The 13,540-nt window shown below is 50.3% G+C and overlaps 2 protein-coding genes across 4 annotated transcripts in view; one reads left to right on the top strand and one right to left on the bottom strand.

Moving 5' to 3' along the window:
- Window positions 1-8,416, bottom strand: part of ANAPC10 (anaphase promoting complex subunit 10) — a 305,129-nt gene extending 296,713 nt beyond the window's left edge. Inside the window, exon 1 of one of the 3 annotated variants that reach the window (XM_063920607.1) lies at window positions 8,303-8,416. The gene's annotated coding sequence lies outside the window, so the exon portion shown is untranslated. Of the gene's footprint in view, window positions 1-8,233 lie in introns of all 3 variants that reach the window. The other 2 variants (XM_063920608.1, XM_063920609.1) reach the window with 2 other exon arrangements.
- An 11-nt stretch (window positions 8,417-8,427) lies between these two features.
- The window catches only part of ABCE1 (ATP binding cassette subfamily E member 1), a 55,296-nt gene continuing 50,183 nt past the window's right edge, over window positions 8,428-13,540 (top strand). Inside the window, exon 1 of the mRNA XM_063920606.1 lies at window positions 8,428-8,589. The gene's annotated coding sequence lies outside the window, so the exon portion shown is untranslated. The remainder of the gene's footprint in view (window positions 8,590-13,540) is intronic.

The raw sequence follows: 13,540 nt of genomic DNA, 5'->3' as shown, positions 1-13,540 counted from the left end.
CAGATGAAAGGCTGATACCACCTTAGGGAGAAACTGGGGACGAGTCCTCAATTCTGCCCCATCCATATGGAAAATCAGATAAGGGCTTTTACATGACAAAGCCGCCAATTCTGACACACGCCTGGCCGAAGCCAAGGCCAACAACATGAACACTTTGCACGTGAGATATTTCAATTCCACGGTTTTAAGTTGCTCAAACCAATGTGACTTTAGGAAATCCAACACCACGTTGAGATCCCAAGGTGCCACTGGAGGCACAAAAGGGGGCTGAATATGCAGCACTCCCTTAACAAAAGTCTGAACTTCAGGCAGTGAAGCCAGTTTTCTCTGGAAGAAAATCGATAGAGCCGAAATCTGGACCTTAATGGAACCCAATTTGATGCCCATAGTCACCCCTGACTGTAGGAAGTGCAGAAAACGGCCCAGCTGAAATTCCTCCGTTGGGGCCTTCCTGGCCTCACACCACGCAACATATTTTCGCCAAATGCGGTGATAATGGTTTGCGGTCACTTCTTTCCTAGCTTTTATCAGCGTAGGAATGACTTCCTCCGGAATACCCTTTTCCTTCAGGATCCGGTGTTCAACCGCCATGCCGTCAAACACAGCCGCGGTAAGTCTTGGAACAGACAGGGCCCCTGCTGCAGCAGGTCCTGTCTGAGCGGCAGAGGCCATGGGTCCTCTGAGATCATTTCTTGAAGTTCCGGGTACCAAGCTCTTCTTGGCCAATCCGGAACAATGAGTATAGTTCTTACTCCTCTTCTCCTTATTATCCTCAGTACCTTTGGTATGAGAGGAAGAGGAGGGAACACATAAACCAACCGGTACACCCACGGTGTCACTAGAGCGTCCACAGCTATCGCCTGAGGGTCTCTTGACCTGGCGCAATATCTTTCTAGCTTTTTGTTTAGGCGGGACGCCATCATGTCCACCTGTGGCCTTTCCCAACGGTTTACAATCAGTTGGAAGACTTCTGGATGAAGTCCCCACTCTCCCGGGTGGAGGTCGTGCCTGCTGAGGAAGTCTGCTTCCCAGTTGTCCACTCCCGGAATGAACACTGCTGACAGTGCTAACACGTGATTTTCCGCCCATCGGAGAATCCTTGTGGCTTCTGTCATCGCCGTCCTGCTTCTTGTGCCGCCCTGTCGGTTTACATGGGCGACTGCCGTGATGTTGTCTGACTGGATCAGTACCGGCTGGTTTTGAAGCAGGGGTTTTGCCTGACTTAGGGCATTGAAAATGGCCCTCAGTTCCAGAATATTTATGTGTAGGGAAGTCTCCTGACTTCACCATAGTCCTTGGAAGTTTCTTCCCTGTGTGACTGCCCCCCAGCCTCGAAGGCTGGCATCCGTGGTTACCAGGACCCAGTCCTGTATGCCGAATCTGCGGCCCTCTTGAAGATGAGCACTTTGCAGCCACCACAGCAGAGACACCCTGGTCCTTGGAGACAGGGTTATCAGCCGATGCATCTGAAGATGCGATCCGGACTACTTGTCCAACAGGTCCCACTGAAAAGTTCTTGCATGGAACCTGCCGAATGGAATTGCTTCGTAGGAAGCTACCATCTTTCCCAGGATCCGCGTGCAGTGATGCACCGACACCTGTTTTGGTTTTAGGAGGCCTCTGACTAGAGATGACAGCTCCTTGGATTCTCCTCCGGGAGAAACACTTTTTTCTGTTCTGTGTCCAGAACCATCCCCAGGAACAGTAGACGTGTCGTAGGGACCAGCTGTGACTTTTGAATATTTAGAATCCAGCCGTGCTGTTGTAGCACCTCCCGGGATAGTGCTACCCCGACCAACAACTGCTCCCTGGACCTCGCCTTTATCAGGAGATCGTCCAAGTACGGGATAATTAAAACTCCCTTCTTTCGAAGGAGTATCATCATTTCGGCCATTACCTTGGTAAATACCCTCGGAGCCGTGGATAGACCAAACGGCAACGTCTGGAATTGGTAATGACAATCCTGTACCACAAATCTGAGGTACTCCTGGTGAGGATGGTAAATGGGGACATGCAGGTAAGCATCCTTGATGTCCAGTGATACCATGTAATCCCCCTCGTCCAGGCTTGCAATAACCGCCCTGAGCGATTCCATCTTGAACTTGAATTTTTTTATATATGTGTTCAAGGATTTCAAATTTAAAATGGGTCTCACCGAACCGTCCGGTTTCGGTACCACAAACATTGTGGAATAGTAACCCCGTCCTTGTTGAAGTATGGGCACCTTGACTATCACCTGCTGGGAATACAGCTTGTGAATTGCCTCTAGCACTGCCTCCCTGCCTGAGGGAGTTGTTGGTAAGGCAGATTTGAGGACACGGCGGGGGGGAAACGTCTCGAATTCCAGCTTGTACCCCTGAGATACTACTTGAAGGATCCAGGGATCCACCCGTGAGCGAGCCCACTGATTGCTGAAGTTTTTGAGACGGGCCCCCACCGTACCTGGCTCCGCCTGTGGAGCCCCAGCGTCATGCGGTGGACTTGGAAGAAGCGGGGGAGGACTTTTGCTCCTGGGAACTGGCTGTATGCTGCAGCTTTTTCCCTCTACCTCTGCCTCTGGGCAGAAAGGACGCGCCTTTAACCCGCTTGCCCTTATGGGGCCAAAAGGACTGTACCTGATAATACGGTGCTCTCTTTGGCTGTAAGGGAACATGGGGTAAAAATGCAGACTTCCCAGCTGTTGCTGTGGAAACGAGGTCCGAGAGACCATCCCCGAACAACTCCTCACCCTTATAAAGCAAAACTTCCATGTGCCTTTTAGAATCTGCATCACCTGTCCACTGCCGAGTCCATAACCCTCTCCTGGCAGAAATGGACATTGCACTTATTTTAGATGCCAGCCGGCAAATATCCCTCTGTGCATCTCTCATGTATAAGACTGCGTCTTTAATATGCTCTACGGTTAGCAATATAGTGTCCCTGTCTAGGGTATCAATATTTTCCGACAGGGAATCTGACCACGCAGCTGCAGCACTGCACATCCATGCTGAAGCAATAGCTGGTCTCAGTATAATACCTGTGTGTGTATATACAGACTTCAGGATAGCCTCCTGCTTTCTATCAGCAGGTTCCTTTAGGGCGGCCGTATCCGGAGATGGTAGTGCCACCTTCTTTGACAAGCGTGTGAGCGCTTTATCCACCCTAGGGGATGTTTCCCAACGTGACCTATCCTCTGGCGGGAAAGGGTACGTCATTAGTAACCTTTTAGAAATTACCAGTTTCTTATCGGGGGAAGCCCACGCTTCTTCACACACTTCATTTAATTCCTCAGATGGAGGAAAAACTACTGGTAGTTTTTTCTCTCCAAACATAATACCCTTTTTTGTGATACCTGGGGTAACATCAGAAATGTGCAACAAATTTTTATTGCCTCAATCATGTAACGTGTGGCCCTATTGGAAGTTACATTAGTCACATCGTCGTCGACACTGGAGTCAGTATCCGTGTCGACATCTGTGTCTGCCATCTGAGGTAGCGGGCGTTTTAGAGCCCCTGATGGCTTTTGAGACGCCTGGGCAGGCACAGGCTGAGAAGCCGGCTGTCCCATATTTGGTATGTCGTCAAACCTTTTATGTAAGGAGTCGACACTGTCACGTAATTCCTTCCATATAACCATCCACTCAGGTGTCGGCCCCGCAGGGGGTGACATCACATTTATCGGCATCTGCTCCGCCTCCACATAAGCCTCCTCATCAAACATGTTGACACAGCCGTACCGACACACCGCACACACACAGGGAATGCTCTGACAGAGGACAGGACCCCACAAAGCCTTTTGGGGAGACAGAGAGAGAGTATGCCAGCACACACCAGAGCGCTATATAACACAGGGATGAACACTATAACTGAGTGATTTTCCCTTATAGCTGCTTAAATATATATATCTGCGCCTAAATTTAGTGCCCCCCCTCTCTTTTTTACCCTTTGTAGCTTGAAAACTGCAGGGGAGAGCCTGGGAGCGATCCTTCCAGCGGAGCTGTGAGGGAAAAATGGCGCCAGTATGCTGAGGGAGATAGCCCCGCCCCTTTTTCGGCAGACTTTCTCCCGCTTTTTTATGGATTCTGGCAGGGGTATTTTTCACATATATAGCCTCTGGGACTATATATTGTGATTCTTTGCCAGCCAAGGTATTAATATTGCTGCTGAGGGCGCCCGCCCCCCCCCCGCCCCCCCCCCCCCCCCCCAGTGCCCTGCACCCATCAGTGACCGGAGTGTGAGGTGTGCACGAGGAGCAATGGCGCACAGCTGCAGTGCTGTGCGCTACCTTGTTGAAGACCGAAGTCTTCTGCCGCCGATTTTCAGGACCATCTTCATGCTTCTGGCTCTGTAAGGGGGACGGCGGCACGGCTCCGGGACCGGACGATCGAGGTCGGGTCCTGTGTTCGATCCCTCTGGAGCTAATGGTGTCCAGTAGCCTAAGAAGCCCAAACTAGCTGCAAGCAGGTAGGTTCGCTTCTTCTCCCCTTAGTCCCTTGTAGCAGTGAGTCTGTTGCCAGCAGATCTCACTGAAAATAAAAAACCTAAAATACTTTCTTTTCTAGGAGCTCAGGAGAGCCCCTAGTGTGCATCCAGCTCAGCCGGGCACAAGATTCTAACTGAAGTCTGGAGGAGGGTCATAGAGGGAGGAGCCAGTGCACACCAATTAGACCAAAAGTTTTCTTTTAGTTGTGCCCAGTCTCCTGCGGAGCCGCTATTCCCCATGGTCCTTACGGAGTCCCAGCATCCACTTAGGACGTAAGAGAAAGAAGGTTTTTCTCCCAATGGAAAAAACCCAGGAACTCCAGAACATGGTCAGAGACCTGTTAAAACCGAAAAGAGTGTCAGTCCATCAATGCACTCGAGTACTGGGAAAAATGGTGGCGACCTACGAGGCCATCCCCTTCGGCAGGTTTCATGCGAGGACGTTTCAGTGGGACATTCTGGACAAGTGGTCCGGGTCCCATCTTCAAATTCATCAGAAAATAAGCCTGTCCCCCGGGGCCAGGGTGTCTCTCCTGTGGTGGCTGCAGAGTGCTCACCTTCTAGAGGGTCGCAGGTTCGGCATTCAAGACTGGGTTCTGGTAACCACAGACGCAAGCCTCCGAGGATGGGGAGCAGTCACACAAGGAAGAAACTTTCACGGGCTATGGTCAAGCCAGGAGGCTTGTCTACACATCAACGTACTGGAATTGAGGGCCATATACAACGGCCTACGTCAAGCGGAGAATCTTCTTCGCGACCTACCGGTTCTGATTCAATCAGACAACGTCACAGCCGTGGCTCATGTAAACCGCCAAGGCGGAACAAGGAGCAGGGTGGCAATGGCGGAAGCCACCAGGATTCTGCGCTGGGTGGAAAATCACATAAGCGCTTTAGCAGCAGTCTTCATTCCGGGAGTGGACAACTGGGAAGCAGACTTCCTCAGCAGACACGATCTCCATCCGGGAGAGTGGGGACTTCATCAAGAAGTTTTTGCAGAGATAACAAGTCATTGGGGACTTCCTCAATTAGACATGATGGCGTCACGCCTCAACAAGAAGCTTCGGAGGTATTGTGCCAGGTCAAGAGACCCTCTGGCAGTAGCAGTGGACGTCCTCGTGACACCGTGGGTGTATCAGTCAGTCTATGTGTTCCCTCCTCTTCCACTCATCTCACAGATATTGAGAATCATAAGACGAAAAAGAGTGCAGACAATACTCATTGTTCCAGATTGGCCTCGAAGGGCCTGGTATTCCGATCTTCAGGAAATGCTCACAGAAGATCCGTGGCCTCTTCCTCTCAGAGAGGACCTGTTGCAACAGGGGCCCTGCGTCTTCCAAGACTTACCGCGGTTACGTTTGACGGCATGGTGGTTGAACACCGAATCCTATCTGGGAAAGGCATTCCGGAAGAAGTCATCCCTACTCTGATGGAGACTAGAAAGGAGGTGACGGCGAAACATTATCACCGTATCTGGAGGAAGTATGTATCTTGGTGTGAATCCAAGAATGCTCCTACGGAAGTTTTCCATCTGGGCCGTTTTCTCCACTTTCTACAGACAGGAGTGGATATGGGCCTAAAATTAGGCTCCATTAAGGTACAGATTTCGGCCCTATCGATTTTCTTTCAGAAGGAATTGGCTTCTCTCCCAGAAGTCCAGACTTTTGTAAAGGGAGTGCTGCACATACAGCCTCCTTTTGTGCCTCCAGTGGCACCATGGGACCTTAACGTGGTGTTACAGTTCCTGAAGTCTCACTGGTTTGAACCTCTTCAAACGGTTGAATTAAAATTTCTCACTTGGAAGGTGGTCATGTTGTTGGCCTTGGCATCTGCAAGGCGGGTGTCTGAATTGGCGGCTTTGTCTCACAAAAGCCCCTATCTGATTTTCCATGTGGATAGAGCAGAATTAAGGACTCGTCCTCAATTTTTGCCTAAGGTGGTTTCATCGTTTCATATGAACCAACCTATTGTGGTGCCTGTGGCTACGGGTGACTTGGTGGATTCCAAGTCCTTTGATGTAGTCAGGGCCTTAAAAATTTATGTAGCCAGGACGGCTCGGGTTAGGAAAACAGAGGCACTGTTTGTCCTGTATGCAGCCAACAAGGTTGGCGCTCCTGCTTCTAAGCAGACTATTGCTCGCTGAATCTGTAACACGATTCAGCAGGCTCATTCTACGGCTGGATTGCAGTTACCAAATTCGGTAAAGGCCCATTCCACTAGGAAGGTGGGCTCTTCTTGGGCGGCTGCCCGAGGCGTCTTGGCATTACAGCTTTGCCGAGCGGCGACTTGGTCGGGTTCAAACACTTTTACTAAATTCTACAAGTTTGATACCTTGGCTGAGGAGGACCTCATGTTTGCTCAACCGGTGCTGCAGAGTTATCCGCACTCTCCCGCCCGGTCTGGAGCTTTGGTATAAACCCCATGGTCCTTACGGAGTCCCCAGCATCCTCTAGGACGTAAGAGAAAATAAGACTTTAAACCTACAGGTAAATCTTTTTCTCCTAGTCCGTAGAGGATGCTGGGCCCCCGTCCCAGTGCGGACATATTTCTGCAAGGCTAGTATATAGTTGTTGCTTACATAAGGGTTATGCTACAGTTAAGATCAGTCTTTGGCTGATGCTGTTTTGTTCATACTGTTAACGGTATCCGGACTCCAGGTCGACAACAAAAAGGTCGACACACCTTAGGTCGACACCTTATGTCGACATGGACAAAAGGTCGACAGGAACAAGGTCGCCATGGAAAAAGGTCGACATGAGTTTTTTACTATTTTTTTCTTTTTTGGAACTTTTTTATACTTAACGATCCATGTGGACTACGATTGGAACGGTAATCTGTGCCGAGTGAAGGCACCATGCCCGAAGCATGGCGAGCGAAGCGACGCGGTGCACTAATTGGGGTTCCCGGTCACTCCACGAAGAAAACTACACCAAAAAAACATTAAAAAAACTCATGTCGACCTTTTCCATGTCGACCTTGTTCCTGTCGACCTAAGGTGTGTCGACCAATTGGCGTCGACCTAAGGTGTGTTGACCTTTTTGTTGTCGACCTGGAGTCCCAGACCCCTGTTAACTGGTTGCGTATATTCCAGGTTATACGGTGTGGATGGTGTGGGCTGGTATGAATCTTGCCCTTAGATTAACAAAAATCCTTTCCTCGTACTGTCCGTCTCCTCTGGGCACAGTTTCTCTAACTGATGTCTGGAGGAGGGGCATAGAGGGAGGAGCCAGTGCACACCCATCTAAAGTTCTTTATAGTGCCCATGTCTCCTGCGGAGCCCGTCTATACCCCATGGTCCTTATGGAGTCCCCAGCATCCTCTACGGACTAGGAGAAAAAGATTTACCAGTAGTTTTAAAATCTAATTTTTTAACAACAGTATGCAGCACCTTAAAAATACACAGTGGTAGTATTATTATCTGCTGTCAAGGTACCACTTAGTAGTCACTGCAACCCCAGCAAGTGATGACAGGCAGAGCTAGGTCTGTATTACAGGCACACACTCTTGTTACAGCCAGGGCATGTACATTTTTAAATACATTTTTGTTGCTCACGAAAATCAACTCAATTGAAGTAGAACACGTATTTGCACGAGGTGTGCTGAGGCAGCACCGGCACTGACAGTACCGCGGGCACCGGTCAGTGGGGACAGTACACCGGGCTGTTAGACAGCAAGCACCGTGCCTGAAGATGATGGAATAACAGCCCACAGCCGGGGAGGGTTTTGGGCGCCGGTGACACCGTGTGCTCCACGGGCCCGGTGCTGCCGCACTCACCTCATCCCCGGCCGCTGCTGCAACAATATGAACACAACAACCACAGCAGCCAGTTCAAATGATCCTCACCCAAACCGCCGGCCTCTGCCTGTCTGGCGCCTACTGGTGACGTAACGGACGCGACCCGGCCTCCGAGTTGGCCGATTGGTCTGGGTGACGCTGTACGTCTTACTGCACGTCAGCTGTGCGGGGAGGAGTGGCGGCCATCTTGGCCGGTGTTTTTCCGTGTGCTGTGCATGCTGCTGACGCCGCCGTCGCTTCGGGAGAAGAGCGAGCGTTACCGCGGCGGACAGGGTGGAAGGAGGAAGCCGACCTACACCCTTCCCACCAGCCGGCACCATCCTCCGCCCCTACCGGTGAGTAACCCCCAGGCCTGTGGATGTTACCCGCCACTATGGCTGCTGCTGTTACACATGATGGTAATCCTAGGCCGGGTGCGGCCGTCACCCGGCTCCTAGATCCACAGCGTGTGAGGAGGACAGCGCTCCATGTGCCGGCTGCTGCCCTCCTGACACTCTCCCGGGGCTAGAGCCAGTACGGGCGGCTGCGGTCAGTGATGCCCATATAGAGAGGCAGTGTGTGGTACATAGCGTGGAGCGGGCACTAGTTGGGGTGGTGATTGCCTTGCAGTTAGCGGCCTGATGCTGTGCAATCCCCGCACCACCTGTGGATGTGTGTGTACCCCATGTAACCAGACATATGGTGAGTGCTGTCACCTGCTCATTGCGTTGCACAACAGTGAACACACGGTCACATCAAGTCAGCAGGGAACGACCTCTAATTACATGCACATATACCCTCCAACTGTACCTTTTTGGTAGGTACTGTACCTTTTTTTTATGGTCTGTACCTGCCGATTTTTGACTCTCCAAATTAACATTGAAAGTATAGGAAAGGGGGCATGGCCACGTCCCTTTTACCCATGGTCACGCCCCCTTTCCTAATTTGTATCGGTTTTCATGTGTAAAATGTTGGAGGGTATGTGCACATAGCCAGGATACAGTTTTCAAACCCAAGCCGTCAGGGACCCTTGCAATGCAGGTGTTATATCTCCTGGTTGCTGCACAGGTGTATTTCTATCTGTCTGACACATCTTAAAAGAGCCACAGGCCGGGCTACTTATTTCACTTGTTATACTGAGGAGATCTGTGAAGCATGCACTGTTATTGGTCCCTGAGTCCTGGAGGTGGGAAACTCTGCCATACAGGGAAGCGCGTGCAGGGGTAGAGCCTGCGATAGTTGCAATGTGCAGCACTTGCTTTCTTATCTATTTAGCTTTTGTGCGACACTTGCTGTGTCCTGTTTATGCTTCTGTGTTTTGTAGTTCGGTGCACTGTACAGTGTCAGCTCATTCAGTGATACCACCTATACAATGTAGCTGTCGATAAGAGCCATATTTCCAGGATATCTGATCTTAGAAACTAGACTTCCTTTATCAGATTTATGTAAGGCTATAACTTTGCCATCAGATGAAGGTACATGCTATAACCAAGTCTGCTAAATGACATTTGACGTCAGGGAAAGGATTTGGGACGGCAGGATAGTTCTTTTACTATCCTTGCAACCCACTACTCCCTTTGGTAACCCGGTGACAAGTGAAGCCTGCGAGGGTACATTTCAGGTACCATGTTCAGGCCTTTCTCCTCCCCCTGGTGATGCCAAATGTCCTTTTCACAACTTTGTTTTCGCTATAACCATCAGATGAAGTGGATGTGTGGGGGGATCTGTTTTGTTGTTTCAGCAATATAGACACATACTAGTAGTTGTCCCCGGCATTTCCCTTTTCTCTATCGTCCTAGTGGATGCTGGGGTTCCTGAAAGGACCATGGGGAATAGCGGCTCCGCAGGAGACAGGGCACAAAAAGTAAAGCTTTTTCAGATCAGGTGGTGTGCACTGGCTCCTCCCCCTATGACCCTCCTCCAGACTCCAGTTAGATTTTTGTGCCCGGCCGAGAAGGGTGCAATCTAGGTGGCTCTCCTAAAGAGCTGCTTAGAAAAAGTTTAGCTAGGTTTTTTATTTTACAGTGATTCCTGCTGGCAACAGGATCACTGCAGCGAGGGACTGAGGGGAGAAGGAGTCAACTCACCTGCGTGCAGGATGGATTGGCTTCTTGGCTACTGGACATCAAGCTCCAGAGGGACGATCACAGGTACAGCCTGGATGGTCACCGGAGCCGCGCCGCCGGCCCCCTTGCAGATGCTGAAGTCAGAAGAGGTCCAGAATCGGCGGCTGAAGACTCCTGCAGTCTTCTAAAGGTAGCGCACAGCACTGCAGCTGTGCGCCATTTTCCTCTCAGCACACTTCACACGGCAGTCACTGAGGGTGCAGGGCGCTGGGAGGGGGGCGCCCTGGGAGGCAAATGAATACCTATAAAGGCTAAAAAATACCTCACATATAGCCCCTAGAGGCTATATGGAGATATTTAACCCCTGCCTGATTTTTCTAAATAGCGGGAGACGAGCCCGCCAGAAAAGGGGCGGGGCCTATCTCCTCAGCACACGGCGCCATTTCCTCTCACAGCTCCGCTGGTCAGGACGGCTCCCAAGTCTCTCCCCTGCACTGCACTACAGAAACAGGGTAAAACAGAGAGGGGGGGGCAAATTTATGGCGATATTTTGATATAACAAAGCAGCTATAAGGGAGCACTTATTATAAGGCTATCCCTGATATATATATATAGCGCTTTTGGTGTGTGCTGGCAAACTCTCCCTCTGTCTCCCCAAAGGGCTAGTGGGTCCTGTCTTCGTTAGGAGCATTCCCTGTGTGTCGGTACGTGTGTGTCGACATGTATGAGGACGATATTGGTGTGGAGGCGGAGCAATTGCCAAATATGAGGATGTCACCCCCTAGGGAGTCGACACCAGAATGGATGCCTTTATTTATGGAACTACGGGATAGTGTCAACACGCTAAAGCAGTCGTTTGACGACATGAGGCGGCCGGACAATCAATTAGTGCCTGTCCAGGCGACTCAAACACCGTCAGGGGCTGTGAAACGCCCTTTGCCTCAGTCGGTCGACACAGACCCAGACGCAGGCACTGACTCCAGTGGTGACGGTGACGATTCAACCGTATTTACCAGTAGGGCCAAACGTTATATGATTTTGGCAATGAAGGAGGCGTTACATTTAGCTGATACTACAGGTACCACTAAACAGGGTATTATGTGGGGTATGAAAAAACTACCTATAGTTTTTCCTGAATCAGAAGAATTAAATGACGTGTGTAATGAAGCGTGGGTTGCCCCTGATAAAAAGCTGATAATTTCAAAGAAATTATTGGCATTATACCCTTTCCCGCCAGAGGTTAGGGAGCGCTGGGAAACACCTCCTAGGGTGGACAAGGCGCTAACACGCTTATCTAAACAAGTGGCGTTACCCTCTCCTGAGACGGCCGCACTTAAAGATCCATCAGATAGGAGGATGGAAAATATCCAAAAAAGTATATACACACATGCAGGTGTTATACTACGACCAGCTGTAGCGACTGCCTGGATGGGCAGTGCTGGGGTAGTTTGGTCAGAGTCCCTGATTGAAAATATTGATACCCTGGACAGGGACAATATTTTACTGTCGTTAGAACAAATAAAGGATGCATTTCTTTATATGCGTGATGCACAGAGGGATATCTGCACACTGGCATCACGGGTAAGTGCTATGTCCATTTCGGCCAGAAGAGCTTTATGGACGCGACAGTGGACAGGCGATGCGGATTCAAAACGGCATATGGAAGTTTTGCCGTATAAAGGGGAGGAGTTATTTGGAGTCGGTCTATCAGATTTGGTGGCCACGGCTACAGCCGGGAAATCCACCTTTCTACCTCAAGTCACTCCCCAACAGAAAAAGGCACCGACTTTTCAACCGCAGCCCTTTCGTTCCTTTAAAAATAAGAGAGCAAAGGGCTATTCATATCTGCCACGAGGCAGAGGTCGAGGGAAGAGACAGCAACACGCAGCTCCTTCCCAGGAACAGAAGCCCTCCCCGGCTTCTACAAAAGCCTCAGCATGACGCTGGGGCTTCTCAAGCGGACTCGGGGACGGTGGGCGGTCGTCTCAAAAATTACAGCGCGCAGTGGGCTCACTCGCAGGTAGATCCCTGGATCCTGCAGATAATATCTCAAGGGTACAGGTTGGAATTAGAGACAGATCCACCTCGCCGTTTCCTGAAGTCTGCTTTACCAACGTCCCCCTCCGAAAGGGAGACGGTTTTGGAAGCCATTCACAAGCTGTATTCTCAGCAGGTGATAGTCAAGGTACCTCTTCTACAACAAGGGAAGGGGTATTATTCCACTCTTTTTGTGGTACCGAAGCCGGATGGCTCGGTAAGGCCTATTCTAAATCTGAAGTCCTTGAACCTGTACATAAAGAAGTTCAAGATGGAGTCACTCAGAGCAGTGATAGCGAACCTGGAAGAGGGGGACTTTATGGTATCCTTGGACATCAAGGATGCGTATCTCCACGTTCCAATTTACCCCTCACACCAGGGGTACCTCAGGTTCGTTGTACAAAACTGTCACTATCAGTTTCAGACGCTGCCGTTCGGATTGTCCACGGCACCTCGGATCTTTACAAAGGTAATGGCCGAGATGATGATTCTTCTTCGAAGAAAAGGCATATTAATTATCCCATACTTGGACGATCTCCTAATAAGGGCGAGGTCCAGAGAACAGCTAGAGATGGGATTAGCACTGTCTCAAGAAGTGCTAAAACAGCACGGGTGGATTCTGAATATTCCAAAATCCCAGTTAATGCCGACAACTCGTCTGCTGTTCCTAGGGATGATTCTGGACACGGTTCAGAAAAAGGTTTTTCTCCCGGAGGAAAAAGCCAAGGAGTTATCCGACCTTGTCAGGAACCTCCTAAAACCAGGAAAGGTGTCTGTACATCAATGCACAAGAGTCCTGGGAAAAATGGTGGCTTCTTACGAAGCAATTCCATTCGGCAGATTCCACGCAAGAATTTTCCAAAGGGATCTGTTGGACAAATGGTCAGGGTCGCATCTTCAGATGCACCTACGGATAACCCTGTCTCCAAGGACAAGGGTGTCTCTTCTGTGGTGGTTGCAGAGTCCTCATCTATTGGAGGGCCGCAGATTCGGCATACAGGATTGGATCCTGGTGACCACGGACGCCAGCCTGAGAGGCTGGGGAGCAGTCACACAAGGAAGAAACTTCCAGGGAGTATGGACGAGCCTGGAAACGTCTCTTCACATAAACATTCTGGAACTAAGAGCAATATACAATGCTCTAAGCCAGGCAGAACCTCTGCTTCAGGGAAAACCGGTGTTGATCCAGTCGGACAACATCACG

The sequence above is a fragment of the Pseudophryne corroboree genome, chromosome 1 (assembly GCF_028390025.1).
Source record: "Pseudophryne corroboree isolate aPseCor3 chromosome 1, aPseCor3.hap2, whole genome shotgun sequence".
Classification (NCBI taxonomy): domain Eukaryota; kingdom Metazoa; phylum Chordata; class Amphibia; order Anura; family Myobatrachidae; genus Pseudophryne; species Pseudophryne corroboree.
The sequence above is the reverse complement of the archived record's forward strand: the minus strand, read 5'-3'. Positions and strand labels throughout refer to the sequence as shown.